Source organism: Magnolia sinica, chromosome 4 (genome assembly GCF_029962835.1).
Source record: "Magnolia sinica isolate HGM2019 chromosome 4, MsV1, whole genome shotgun sequence".
NCBI classification, from domain to species: Eukaryota; Viridiplantae; Streptophyta; class Magnoliopsida; order Magnoliales; family Magnoliaceae; genus Magnolia; species Magnolia sinica.
In genome coordinates, this window is record NC_080576.1 from 1,037,179 (window position 1) to 1,051,765 (window position 14,587).

Consider the following 14,587-nt stretch of genomic DNA (forward strand, 5'->3'; position numbering starts at 1 on the left):
TAACACATATAACTTAGTGGCGCCCACGGAGCGCTAACCACTAGACACCTGGCTACTCATGTCACTAGCCAAACGCACGTGTACACACACCACAGACGTTGCTGGTGCGTTATGTGGGTCCCATATGAGGTATGTGTTATATCCAAACCATCTGCCCATTTTGAGAGCTAGTCATAAGTCTTGGGCTGAAAAATACGACAGATCCAAAGATCAAGTGGACCACACTACAAAAGGCAGTGGGAGAATGAATGTCTACCATTAAAACCCTTTTGAGGGTCACAAAAGTTGTGGATCAATATTTTTTTTTTTTTTTGTTTTTCCTCTTCATCGAGGTATGTGTGATATTATTATCGGATTGGATGGAAATAAACATTATGGTGGGCCCTACGAATGTTTTAATGGTGAGAATCATTGCCCCACTGTTATTGTTTGTGTGGTCCAATTGAGCTTAGGATATGAATCACTTTTGAGCTTATATTCTAAAATGATCTCTAAAATCATTTTCGGTTATTCCATGTCTTTAACTTATAACAGGTTGGATCTCAAATAAATATGTGGTGGGCCCTAAGAAGGTTTCATTGGTTGGTGTCACTATCCTACTCTTTTCCATGGTGGGATACACTTGAAATTTAGATATGCCCCATAATCAGATGCAACATTCCATGGCAGGCCACTAGATTAAAATATAAAGTCAATCCATGTACTATAGTTGAGAAGGGTTACCCTCCCATTAAAACATTCATAATCATATATTGGGCCCACCTAGATATGATTAACAAATCTAGCCCATTCATTATGTGTGTCCCGCGTGGATGAGGGATCAAACCAAGTTTCAGCCCATCCAAAACCCATGTGAGCCCCACCAAGTGCTTTTATATGTTTTAGGATGTCTTCACATAGTTTTAAATGGTATAGCCCACCTGAGTTTTGTATACGGATGATTTTTGACATATCTCATAAACTAAAGGGGACACATCAAATGCACAATGTTGATGTTTGACACACATCATGATGGGCCTACAAAACTTACTAATATTAATTCTTAGGTTTTCATGAGGTCAATAAATTCGGTCACAATTTTGACCAAAATATTTGGCCCATTTTACATGTTTGGTCCACTCACTCTATTTTATTGGTCAATACCTTCAATTTGATTAATTACTCACCCCGATCAGACTACATATGAGAAATATTGGGCATATAAGATTGCTCAACAATTTGAGTGAAGTTTCATTGAAACATATGAAGTTATTTACTCCTCAATTTGGACTGATTAAATTGTTCAGAAATGGTTAAAGGTTCAATTAGTGGATGTGCCTAATAATTTAGCAATATATATATATATATATATATATATATTCATGGGTAAATTTCAATTTCCATTTAAAAATCACATTTTTTTCAAAATGTCTATTTTTTTAACTCTTAATCAAAATATCATTTTCATTATCAAATATTTCAAAAAAAAATTAAAATATAAATTCTGAATTTTTATTTTCAAAATCTCAAAAATTTTCTCAAATTTTATTTTATTTTTTTCTCAAAATTTTCTAAATGCCGATTTTTTTTCTTCAAAAGCATCATTTTGTTTTCAACTTTTCAATTTTCTTTTTTAAAATGATTTTTTTTTTTTCAAAATCTCAGTGTTTTTATAAATAACTTTTTCTTTTAATTTCAAATTTTGAACAGTTTCAATTATTTTTTAATATCACAAATTTTTTCAACTTCTTTATTTTCCATTTCAAAATGTCTGTTTTTTGTTAAAGTATCAATTTTTTAATATCATTTTATCTTAAAATTTTCAATTCTTTCGAACTTTTCCATTTTTTTAAAGCATTTTTTTCAAACTTGTCAATTTTTATGGAACTTCTCAATTTTATTTTATTTTTCAAAACACAAACTCTCGTTTTCTTTTTCAAAATATTTTCATTTTTTAACATTGTCAAAATTTTCACATTTTTTTAAAATCTGTTTAATTTTGTTTTTCAGGATATTATTTTTTTCTCGAAATCAAATTCTTTTTTTCAAAATTATCAACTTTATTTGATACTCTTTTTTTTTCTCCAAAAAATAGATTTTTATTAAATCATTTTTTTTTAATCTCAATTTTTCTCAGACATTGTTAAAATTTTTAAACATCTCAATATTCTTTTTCATGTGATATTACAAATCATTTAAATATTAGTTTTAAATTTAAAAAAATTAATAATAAATATTTCCACTCATTTGATATAAAAACAAAATAAAAAATTATTTGCATTCAATCAATTGTTAAAAAATAATCTTAGATACAAATATATACGATTAAGCCACTAAAATTCTATTAAAAACAATTCTCAGACTACAAAAAAACATAATTTTCCACCATATTCTTTAAAAAAAAAATGAAAAAAAAATGTTTAAGGTAAAAGTCCTTTTACGACGGACCATGAACCGTTGCAAAAGCAACAAAAAACCGTCGTGAAGTGTTATTTTGGGCAGGAATTTGCAACTGATCATATTTCGTCGAAAAATCAAAATCTACTATGAATTTAATCCATCGCAAATTTACAAAGGACCACAATCCGTCGTAAATCTATTGTAAATCAAATTTTAATGATGGATTTTGGTTCGTCGTGAAATTCCACAACTTTCTGAACTACGAATTTTTAAAAAAAATGGGATTTGCAACGGACATTTCCCATTAGCGATGGATTAAATCAGTCGTTAAACCAAGCGACAAATTCGCGATTTTGGTGGTGTTATTTTTGGGCGTGATTCTAATAATGAGGCAGATCTAAAGCTCAAGTAACTACACTTACAAGAAGTTTTCAATAGTAAGCATTCAATCCCCACTGTTTTCTGTGGTATGGTCCACTTGAAATTTAGATATGCCTCATTTTTAGGCTCATGCCCTAGATGAACTGAAAAAATTGATGGATAGAATGGTTAAAACACATACATCATGGTGGATCCCACCACCAACTTGGATAACCAAGGGGTCAATATCCAATCTGAGTCCGTATCCACTATAGGACGTTGGGGATTGTTCTGCGGAATCACACAAAGATGGATTTAGGATAGCAATCCAAGAGCACCAAGCAAACACGAGAACAGAAAGATTTAACGTGGAAAACCGTTTCGGAAAAAAAACCCACGACATAAAGCGACAGATCTTCACTATGAAAGCAGAAATTACAAAGAGAAAGGACTTACTTGATTCGAACAACCTCGAATATCACTCTTGTTTCACCCTTTGAAACCCTAGAACCCCTTCTAGAAACCCTTTTAATACTTTTAGAAAACCTTAGTATGTTTTAGAATGGCCCTAGGAACTCCTATTTATAGATTAATAAATCCTACTTACGCACTGGCTTAAAATAGTCCGGAAACCGCCTCAAATTTATGTAGTCCGCGCGCAGTCTACGTAACCTCCGATTAGTCTAAGTAGGGCTTGATCTCGTCAAAGGGCACCTTCGACTAGTTGAACCTGTCCTTGTCGAGTTTCTCGGAAGTTTCAAAATATATTATTGTTGGACTTTCAGCCGAACTTTCTCAGGCTAGTCGAATTTTCTTAGATTTAAGACATCTATTAACAACACAGGAAACTATGAATGGTCTATGGGATTAAATAAGAATCTTGACGGTGGATATAAGAAGTTGTTGATGGTCCCACTCAAAGCGGGGAAGTCTATGAAGGCTAGGATTTTCTGACGGATGCGTGCTTTGTACTCAGTGCACATGCCCAATAGGGCCATCCATGGTTTTAAGACTCGACCGTGTAGGTTGCGATGAGGTGGTACGTAATCCGGTTCGACACCAAGAGTATTCGAGCGAGTCGTGACTCGACTCATGGCCAAACTAGTCGGTCGGAGCCCCAGAGTCTTTTAACCATGGCCATCAAATGATGGTTCATGGGTTCAGTGACAATACATGCCCACCAGAAAGCTCCTCTAACTGCATATGGTGTTGAATTAACCAAAAAGAGGGGTTCTTGGGAATTTGACCGTACTGACCTCGAAGTTTGGTCAAATTACCTTGGGAGGTACTACCTTTCAGATATCCCAAGAGTGGCCTTTTGACAACTTTTGGATATTATTTTGGATGAAAATGCCCATGTCCTTGGTTCAGAAGTCATATGGTCCTGAAATGAATAAGAAGTTACCTTCTTATTGTAACCTCGAGAAAGTGACGGATTGGCTACTCCCCCTGCCACCAGCCAATGGCTGGTGCTCGGTGCTCTTTGGGCCCCACCATGATATATGTGTTTCATCCATGCCATCCATATATTTTTCTAAATTATTTTATGGTATGTGACTAAAAATGAGGTATATCCAAATATTAAGTCAACCACATTACAGGAAACAATGTTGAATGAGCGAAGAGCATTAAAAACTTTTTGGGGGCCATAAAAGTTTTGGATCAAGCTGATCTTTACTTTTTCCCTTCATTTGTGTCTGTATAACCTAATCAACCGATTGGATGTCAAGTAAAGGAAGTGAACACGTACGACTTGACAGGACAACTTCAACCCATGCAAACCACGATCCATACAACATAATAACCACGACCCATATATCATGGCAACTACGATCCATATGGGGCCACATTGATGTATGTATATAATCCATGCCGCCCATCCTTTTTGCCGTGTCATTTTAGGGGTAAGGCCTAAATATCATCCTGATCCAGCACTCACGTGGGCCACAAAATAAAAAATAATGGTGATTGTTGAAACTTTTCAGGATCACTGTGATGTTTGTTAGAAGTGGACAATGCCTAAGCAACGACTTTTTGGGCCCATGACGAACTAGCCGACAAGGTGGATGGATCGGATCACCCCATTGTGGGCATTAAGTTATGGTACCAATGGTTTGGTAGAAAATGAAGTGAACACGTTGAAAACCACGATCCATTCAACATGACAACCACAACCCATATAACATGACAACTGCGACCCAAATGGGCCCACATTAATGTATGTGTATAATCCATTCCGCCCATTCTTTTTGCCGTGTCATTTTAGGGTCAGGGCCCAAATATTAGTCCAATCCAGTGCTCCTGTGGCACACATAATAGAAAATAATGGTGACTGTTGAAACTTTCTAAGCTCACTATGATGTTTGTTAGAAGTGGACAATGCTCAAGTTAAGACTTTTTGAGCCTATGGCAAGCTAGCCGACAAGGTGGATGGATCGGATGTCACGCCCCAAACTCGGAAACCGGGCTCACAAAATTCCCGATCGCCGAATCCGGCGCCGACAGCCTCCGTAGAACCCCATTTTCGGATCCCGGCACCCATTCACCAGGTTCCGATCCTGGGATACTACAAGGAGGATTTTAAGTCATCAGTCTGATTCATAATGAGCATAACAAAAGCATAACCCACAAACAATAACCACAAGAACACCACCACAAAATCCACTATGATAAAAAAACTTTTGAGTACAATGCGATAGAAAGGGAAAAATACAATGTAACCAAAGAAACAAAACTCCAAAGCTCGCCTGCACGGTCCAACTATGGCGAGACTAAGGCTGCGACTGCGTCCTGGCGTCACCTGCACGCATCAATCGTGCATAAGCTTATGGAAAGCTTAGAGGATGGTGTAAGTGTGTGCGCAATATAAACGTGCTCAAAATGCAAGGTCAGAGTGATGCGGAATCATGGTGATGAGCACATGAATGCAATCAGCCGTACCAAGGCTATGCGGTGCAAGATATGAATGCTATCGGCCATACACAGCCATGCGATGCGAGATGCAACTCAAGCATGCCAATTCTCAACATGTATCAGTACAGTTTTCATTCTGGATAATCACCGGGGTTCAATACACTCCAAATGGCACTGTCGCTTTCCTAGCCGCACAGTCCAAGTGAGCGTAAGAAACCTCACTATCCGCCTGATCAATAGTCTGCCAATACCTATCCGGCACGCCGATAGCGGACCCATTCGCGAGCTGGTCAAACTCAGCCTAGTATTGCCCCCTACCCTCGGGCGAGTAAGGCCACACTCCTTTCCAACCGACCACGACACAGTGGGAGACGCGGCCTCCTGGTATTCGGCCCTCATGCGCTCGTATATCCACTCGGTCTCGACGTTGGAGTCATCCTCTGGTACCATCGGGTTTAGGGATTTTCACCTGGGGACATCTATGGCTCCCCGATACTTAGTAACAATATTTCTGGTATCCGATCCTGCCATCCACGATGTATCTGTGGAGGCTATGGCCCTGATGTCGCTAGGGCATATAGTAACTATAATCACACAAATGCAAGTGCATGAGTCACATTATCGTCATGCAACAGTCTGTATGTACCATGCACTTATATGGGGCAACTCCGCCTATCAGGGAGCCCCTAAACAGTCTGCTATGATCGGTCACTCCTCACGTCAGGCATACATATGATGCGAATGATCATGAACCATGGATCTATACTAAACATGCATATAGGGATGGGCTCTGCGTATCACGGAAATGGGCAGACGGCCTGCAGAGTATAAGTATGAACCTATCAGTGGCCTTAAGGAGTGTGACAATGCGGACATTTAACCAACATTGTCCTTACAATGTGGACGTCAAACCAACATTGTTCCCAAGGCATAGCCCGCCATAAAGTACCATTATACAAACCATAGGAAATCACACATTGCAATGGACTAATATACATCTCATTGGGCCTCGACCCATAGTGCTCAGATACATCAAATGGGCCATCTCATATGGGCCTTATATAAGTCAAGTGGGCCGCATTAGTGGGCCTTATGTACATTGCAATGGGCCATAACCCATGAGCCTTTGAAAACATCACAATGGGTCTCGTAACATGGCCCTTATATATATCAGAGTGGGCCTCGACATCGGGCCACCAATACGTCGAATGGGCCTAACCTCATGGGCCTTATATATATATCAAGGTGGGCCTCCCCAACGGCCAGAAATACATCAATATGGCTCCACCACACGGGCCAGGGCCCACCATAATATTTATTTGAAATCCAACCTATTCATAAGGTCACTTGGACCTTGGGTAAGGCCCACTGAAATGTTCATTTGAAATCCAACTTATTCATAAGGTCACACGGGCAAGGGAGGAGGGGAACAACAATTTTCAGCTTGATCTGAAACTTCTGTGGACCCAGAAAGGGTTTCAATGGTAGAGTTCAATTCACACTGTTTCTTGTGATGTGGGCCGCCCGAGCGCTGGATTGGCCTGATTTTTGAGGGGGGTCCATATCAAATAATGGCCCACCAAATGGACGATGTGGATACAAAATATACATCATGGTGGGGCCCACGGATGGAGCCGTGGGTCCCTGCCTCACGGTTTTTAAATTTTTTTTTTTTTTTTTTTTTTTTTGGGGCCCACCGAGATGTGATTCACAATCCAGCCCGTTCATTAGGTGTGTCCCATAATTTCAAGGGTCCAAATCAAGTTTCACTTGCATCCAAAACTCAGGTAGGCCCCACCAAGTGCTTTTATATGTTTAGACATGTCTTCATATGATTTCAGATGGTGTGGCCCACCTAAGTTCCATTTACTGCTGATTTTCGGGGTGGACGTGTAGACTGAGGGGACCCGTCATAGCTGGGGCCGTGAACCCCAGCCCGGTCGCCCGTCCGTCACCCGCTGGCAGGGCCTGCTGCATGCGCTGACAGCAGCAGCGGCTGCTAAGTATGTTTTTGTTGTTTTTTTTTTTTTTTTTGAAAACCAATTTTTGCACGGTTTTCCTAGGGTAGGGCCCTCATCAGGTTGATCCGATCCCGCCACTGATCCCTGTAAGTTGTTACCATCACTTAGAGTCCAATATTGGGATATTTCAGATATACAGGAGCTTCAGGGAGTAAATCAAGGGTAAAAACACTGGTTCCTATACCATGGCCCGCCAGGACACCAGATCAACCTCATTTTTCGGTTCAACGCCTTAAATTACCTTAGGGAGAGAATGGACGGCTTGGATTGTATAAAAACATCAAGGTGGGGCCTGCATGAGTGGCCCACCTCTCCCTTCCTCTTTTTATTTATTTATTTATAATACACACCCATTGCCTGTGCACACTCCCTTTGCCAACGTCCAGCGTCCCTGGACGCTGGACGGCATACATAAGTGTATTATTGGGGTGGGTCCCACGTAGATGTGGCCCACCAACCTATATACATATAATATATATATATTATATGATATATATAATACATAATATATTATATAAAATATAACATATATATATTTATATATAAAGCATTTAGCCCACCTAGATAGTGGATGGTGTGGATCATCACCTGTAATAGAGTGGACCACACCGTCTGGTGTAGATGGACGGGGGAGATGTAACACATATTGGTGGGATCCACACCATTACAAAGAAAGAAAGAGGGAGAGATAGAGAGAGAGATACACGGTGAGATAGAGAAACCCCGCCACTATGGGCCCTCTTGATTAAATCACATACATCCAAATGGGTCCCACCAACAAGTGGGCCCTAAAATTTAAATTAATGGAAAAACACCCACCTTATCTTCCTTCTCCTTGCTCCCTTGGACTCCTTAGCTCCTTACCTTCACTTTTAATGGAGATTGATGAAAGATGAATGGTTGAGATTGGAGATGAGAGGGTGGGCCACACTTGAAGTTGAGAGAGGAGTGTTGGATGAGTGAAATTTCTCATGGGATTTGGAAAATTTGCTAGAGAATGAGAGGGAGAGATAGAAATAATGGGTGGAGGGATGGGTGGAGTGATGGTTGTAAGAAAGAAGTGATGAGGGGTATGGTTTAGTTTGAAATTGGTGGAGAAGAGGGATGGTTGAAGTTGAAAATGAGAAAAAGAGGAATGGTGAGGTGGAAAGATGGTGGACTTTTGGAAAAAGAGGGAATGGGTGAAGTACTTTGAGGTATGGTTGCATTTATGGATAATTAGTGGGACTAATTGTGTAGAGATTCCCTCGAAATCCGCAACGCGCGGTATTTCTTCTGAATAAACGCTGATCGGCATCTTCTTACCTGGGTATCGGTTCGGTGCGCAAGTCACGGCGTTGGAACCGCGGCGACGACGCGGTCGCTATGATACAACTTTCGGATCAAGCCGACGTCGGTGCGCGGGACCTGGCTTAGGATCGTGCGCAAACACCGAATACGGTGCGAAGGTTGCCGGAATTTGACCGGAAGGACCGCGGAAGTTAATGAAATGGTACGGATTAGGACACGGGTCTTACATCGGATCACCCTATTTGTGGGCCTTAAGATATGGTACTAATGGTTTGATAGAAAAGGAAGTGAACACGTTGAAAACCATGATTCATACAACATGACAACCATGACCCATATAACATGGCAACTATGACCCATGTGAACCACGACCCAAATGGGCCCACATTGATGTATGTGTAGAATCCATTCCGCCCATCCTTTTTGTCATGTCATTTTAGGGCTAGGGCCCAAATATCAACCCGATTTGATGCTTTTGTGGCCTACAAAATAAAAATAATAGTGACCGTTGAAAGTTTTCAATTTCATTGTGATGTTTGTTAAAAGTGGACATTGCCCAAGTTAGAACTTTTTAGGCCCACGCTAAGCTAGCAGACAAGGTGGATGGATCAGGTCACCCCATTGTGGGCCTTAAGCTATGATACAAATGATTTGATAAAAAAAGAATTGAACACATTGAAAACCACGATCCATACAATATGACAATCACGACCCATATAACATGGTAACTACGACCCATGCAAACCACAACCCGAACGGGCCGCAGTTGTATGGATCGCAGTTGTGATGTCATATAGGTCTGCCTATTATATGGGTCTATCCTATTATGTGGGTCTCAGTTATATGGGTTGTAATTGTCATGTTATATAGGTTGCAGTTGTATGGATCGCAGTTGTCCTGTTATATGGGTCGCAGTTATCCTATTATATGGGTCGCAGTTGTCCTGTTATATGGGTTGCAGTTGTCCTGTTAATATATGTCACAGTTGTATGGATCGCAGTTGTCCTGTTATATAGGTCGCAGTTATCTTGTTATATTGGTCATGGTTATCATGGTATATTGGTTGTGGTTATCATGTTATATGGGTCGTGGTTGTAATGTGACGTGTGTAGTTCATAAGGGTCGAGGTTGCTATGTGACGTGGACCCCACCTTAATTATATGTTTATTCCACCCCGTCCACCACCTTCTCCATATTATTTCAGGCTATGAATCAAAAATAAGACAAATTCGAGTCTCGAGTGGAGCACACCGAAGGAAATAAAGTTTTACTGTTGGAACTTTCTAAGGCCTACTGTTGTGTGTGTGTGGGTCATGGCTTGCGTGGGTCGTCGTTGCTATATTATATGGGTTGTGGTTGTCATATTATATGGATTGTGGTATGCATGAGTCGTAGTTGTCATGTTATATGTGTCATGGTTGTCATATTATATGGATCGTGGTTTACACGTGTTTACTTTCTTTATTACCTAACCATTGGTACTATAGTCTAAGGCCCACAATGGGGTGATTTGATCCATCCACCTTATTGGCCAGCTCCATGGGCCCAAAAAGTCCTAACTTGTGCAGTGTTCACTTCTAACAAACATCACAGTGAGCCTGAATCGTTTCAACAGTCACAATTATTTTCTATTTTGTGGCCCACACGAGCGCTGGATCAGACTGATATTTGGGCCCTACCACTAAAATGACACAACAAAAAGGATGGGCAGCATTGATTATTATTATTATTATTTTAGGTTAGCTTGTTAGTACACACCCATGTCAATACACACTCCATGTTAGCCACCCCCGCTAGGGATCGATACCAAGACCTCAAGTGTTGAAACGAGGTATCTCCACTCAGTTTGCCAGTTGAGCTATGGATCTGGGTGTGGGTGGCATTGATTATACACATACATCAATGTGAGCCCATTTTGGGTCGTGATTTGCATAGGTCATAGTTGCCATGTTATATGGGTCGTGGTTGTCATGTTGCATGGATCGTGGTTTTCAACGTGTTCATTTTCTTTTCTACCAACTATTAGTACCATAGCTTACACGTGTTCACAGTGAACCTTAGAAAGTTCCAACAGTGGGACTTAGTTTCCCTCGGTGCGGTCCACTCGGGACTCGGATTTGTCTCATTTTTGGCTCATAGCCTAAAATAATACAAAGAATGTGATGGACGGCGTGGATTAAACATATACATCAAGGTGGGGTCCACGTCATACAATAACCTCAACCCTTACGAACTGCACACGTCACATTACAACCAGGACCCATATAACATGATAACCACGACCAATATAGTATGATAACCACAACCCATGACAATCATGTCCCAAATAATAGGATAATTGTGGCCCATATAACAGGACAACTGTGATCCATACAACTGTGATCCATATAACAGGACAACTGCGACCCATATAACATGACAACTACGGTCCATACAACTGCGACTCATATAACAGGAAAACCGCGACTCGTATAATATGACAACTGCAACCCATATAACAGGATAACTGCGAACCATATAATATGACAACTGCGAACCATATAATAGAACAACTAAGACCCATATAACATGATAACTGCGATCCATACAACTATAGCCCATTTAGGTCGTGGTTTGCATGGGTTGTAGTTGCCATCAATTTTTAATTCAACCCAGCTTAAGTAACCTTATGCATAGCTTAGATGGCATATAAACAACAAGGTGGACCTCAAAAAGGTTTCAACTCTAGGCATTTCCCTCCTTACTCTGTTCCACTTTGAGTTTTAGATCTACCTCATTTATTGACTCGTGTCATAATATGAGCTAACAAAATGGACAGATGGAGAGGATTTCACGGTAGGCCCCACCAAGCTTTTGGATTATAGAAACTTACTCTACACTGGTGTGGCAGACAATCCAGATCTTCACCCAACACGGTAGCCTTGATTTGGTAAGATTTGATTGGGATAATTTTTAGCACTGAGGGCCAGTTTGGGCGGTGAGATTAGAAGGGATTCTGTGGGATGGAATTCAAAAAACATAATTATTACCCATGGCAGGGATTGTCCCCTGTTGCCATGGAATAAGATTAATGCCATGCTTTGTTGATAATATGGTAGTATATTGAATGGATATACCCACCATTATTTGAAATTACTGTGAATAACACATGTGTTATATCTAAACTGTTCATTTGTTTTGTAACCTCATTTTATGGCATGGGCCTAAAAATGAGGTAGATCCAAAACTTATGTGGCCCCTAAGAAGTTTTCAATGGTAAGTATTCAATCCCCGTTGCTTTCTATGGTGGGGTCCACTTGAGCATTAGATTTAGCTGATTTTTTAACCCATGCTCTAAAATAATCTCAATAAATGGGTGGACAGTGTGGATATAGCCCACACATAATGGTGGGACCTACAACAACTTGCTAACATTGAGTGAAATTGGCACGGACCAATGCAACCCTATTTAATGTAATTCCAAGCTTTTTCATTCTTCCCAAACATATTTATCTTATAAATATTTATGAATATTTATTACATATTTATATATTTATCTTATCAACCAGTTAGATGGCAAATAAATATCACCGGCGCCTTATAAATTTTTCAATGGTAGAAATCAATACTTCTACTTTTTTTTGTGATGTGGTTCACTTGAGATTTGGATATGCATCAATTTTGGATTCAACCGCTAAAATGATATGGAAAAATGATTGGACGGTGTGGATAAACCACGTGCATTCACGGTGGGCCCCAATAGATTTTACTAAGTACGATAAGGGCACTTGCAATTTCGTGCCCGGCACGTAACAGCAGCGTAGCCAGTAAGTATTTTGTGCACAGCACGTCAATGGACGAGGATTTCCTACGAAAAAGGAGGTTCTTACACTGGGATGCATGGTGGGGGCCACTGTGATGTTTTTGAGAAATCTAACCCGTCCATCCATTTTTTGAGCTCATTTTAGGATATATGACTAAAAATGACGAGGATACAAGACTCAAGGGGGCCATACTAGCTGAAACAGTGAGAAAAAGATGCCTACCGTTGAAACCTTCCTAGGCTCCACCTTGATGTTAATATTCCATCCAAGCCGTTTACAAGGTAATTTTCACTGGGATGAAGTGAAAATACCAAAAATTAAACTGATACAAAACCTTTCTGGCCATATAAATGTTTCAACGGTGATCACTATATCTCCACTATTTCCTCTAGTGTGGCCCATTCAAGTTTTGAATAAACCTTATTTTTGGCCACATGTCCTAAAATAATTTCTAAAAATAGATGAACGGTGTGGATTTCTCACAAACATCACAGTGGGCCCCACCTAGATTCCTTGCGCAGGAACTTCTTGCGAAAGGTTGCAGGAAATCCGCGAAATCCGCGTCCCACGTCAACGGCTGGTGTAGATACTTGTCGCGCAATGACGAGCAAAGACGTACTTGGAGCTCCAGTTGTACAAACAGCTCGAATGAGATCAATATTACATGGGCTCACCATGATGTATTTATTATATCTATACAGTGTATCCATTTTTCGGGATTATTTTAGAACATTTGAAAAAAAAAAATAAAATCATATCTAAAGCTCAAATGGACTACCCCAAAATAGCAGGGAAAATAATGATTTTCACTGTTAAAAAATTTGTAGGGCCCACTATAGTATTTATTTTCCATCTAATTGGTTAATAAGGTTAAAAATACATGGATGAAGAGGAAAAACAAATTTCATATTAATCCGAAACTTCCGTATCTCCAAAGGGTTTCAATGGTAAACGTTCATCCCCACTATTTTTTGCAGTGTGGTCCAACTGATCTTTAGATCTATCTTACTTTTCGGCTCAAGCCTTAAGACGAACTCTACAAATGGATGGACGGTTTGGATATAACACATACCTTATATTTTGACCTACGGACCCAACCCGATCCGAATCGTACCCAACCCAATCCGACTCGATTTCCCTGATAGAGTCGGACTCGATTCGGGTCAGGCCAACCGTGCATCGGATTGGTTCGAGTCAGATATCTCGGATCGGATCGAGTTCGGGTTAGCTCATGTAGATTTTAGACTGAATCGAGTTGAACCCAATCCGATCCGACTCAGTCCGATGCCCAGCTCTAGCCATAACAAGTAAGACTCAAGTTCTCGTCTGTTGGGAAAAAAAAAAACTTTTTTCATTCTCAGGTAATGGGTCTAGTGCCCATGTAGTGTCGTTGTGGGTTTCTAGGGTATGAGTGTGTTTAATTTTTTTTTTTTTAAATAAATAAAACAAACTGAAGAAGCCATAACAACTCCTAGTACGCGCAAACCTCGTTCGCGCTTGAGTATTGACATTGTAGCAACCTTATTTAATGATAAGTTTTTGTAGAGTTCCCTACGCGGATTGCGTCCTACCCCCGCCCGGACAGTAATCCGTCCGGGCAGAGCTCTATGGGGCCCACTGTGATGTAATCATTTTATCCACGCCGTTCAACGCTTTTCTAGGAGTATTCTTAGATATAAGAAAAAACGAGGCAGGTCTAAGGCTTAAGTGGACCACAAAGTGGAGATTGAACTTCCACCATTAAAAAGTTCTTGGGAGCTGGAGAAGTTTTGGATCAAGCTGATATTTGTGTTTTCACTTCATCCACGTCTACATGACCTT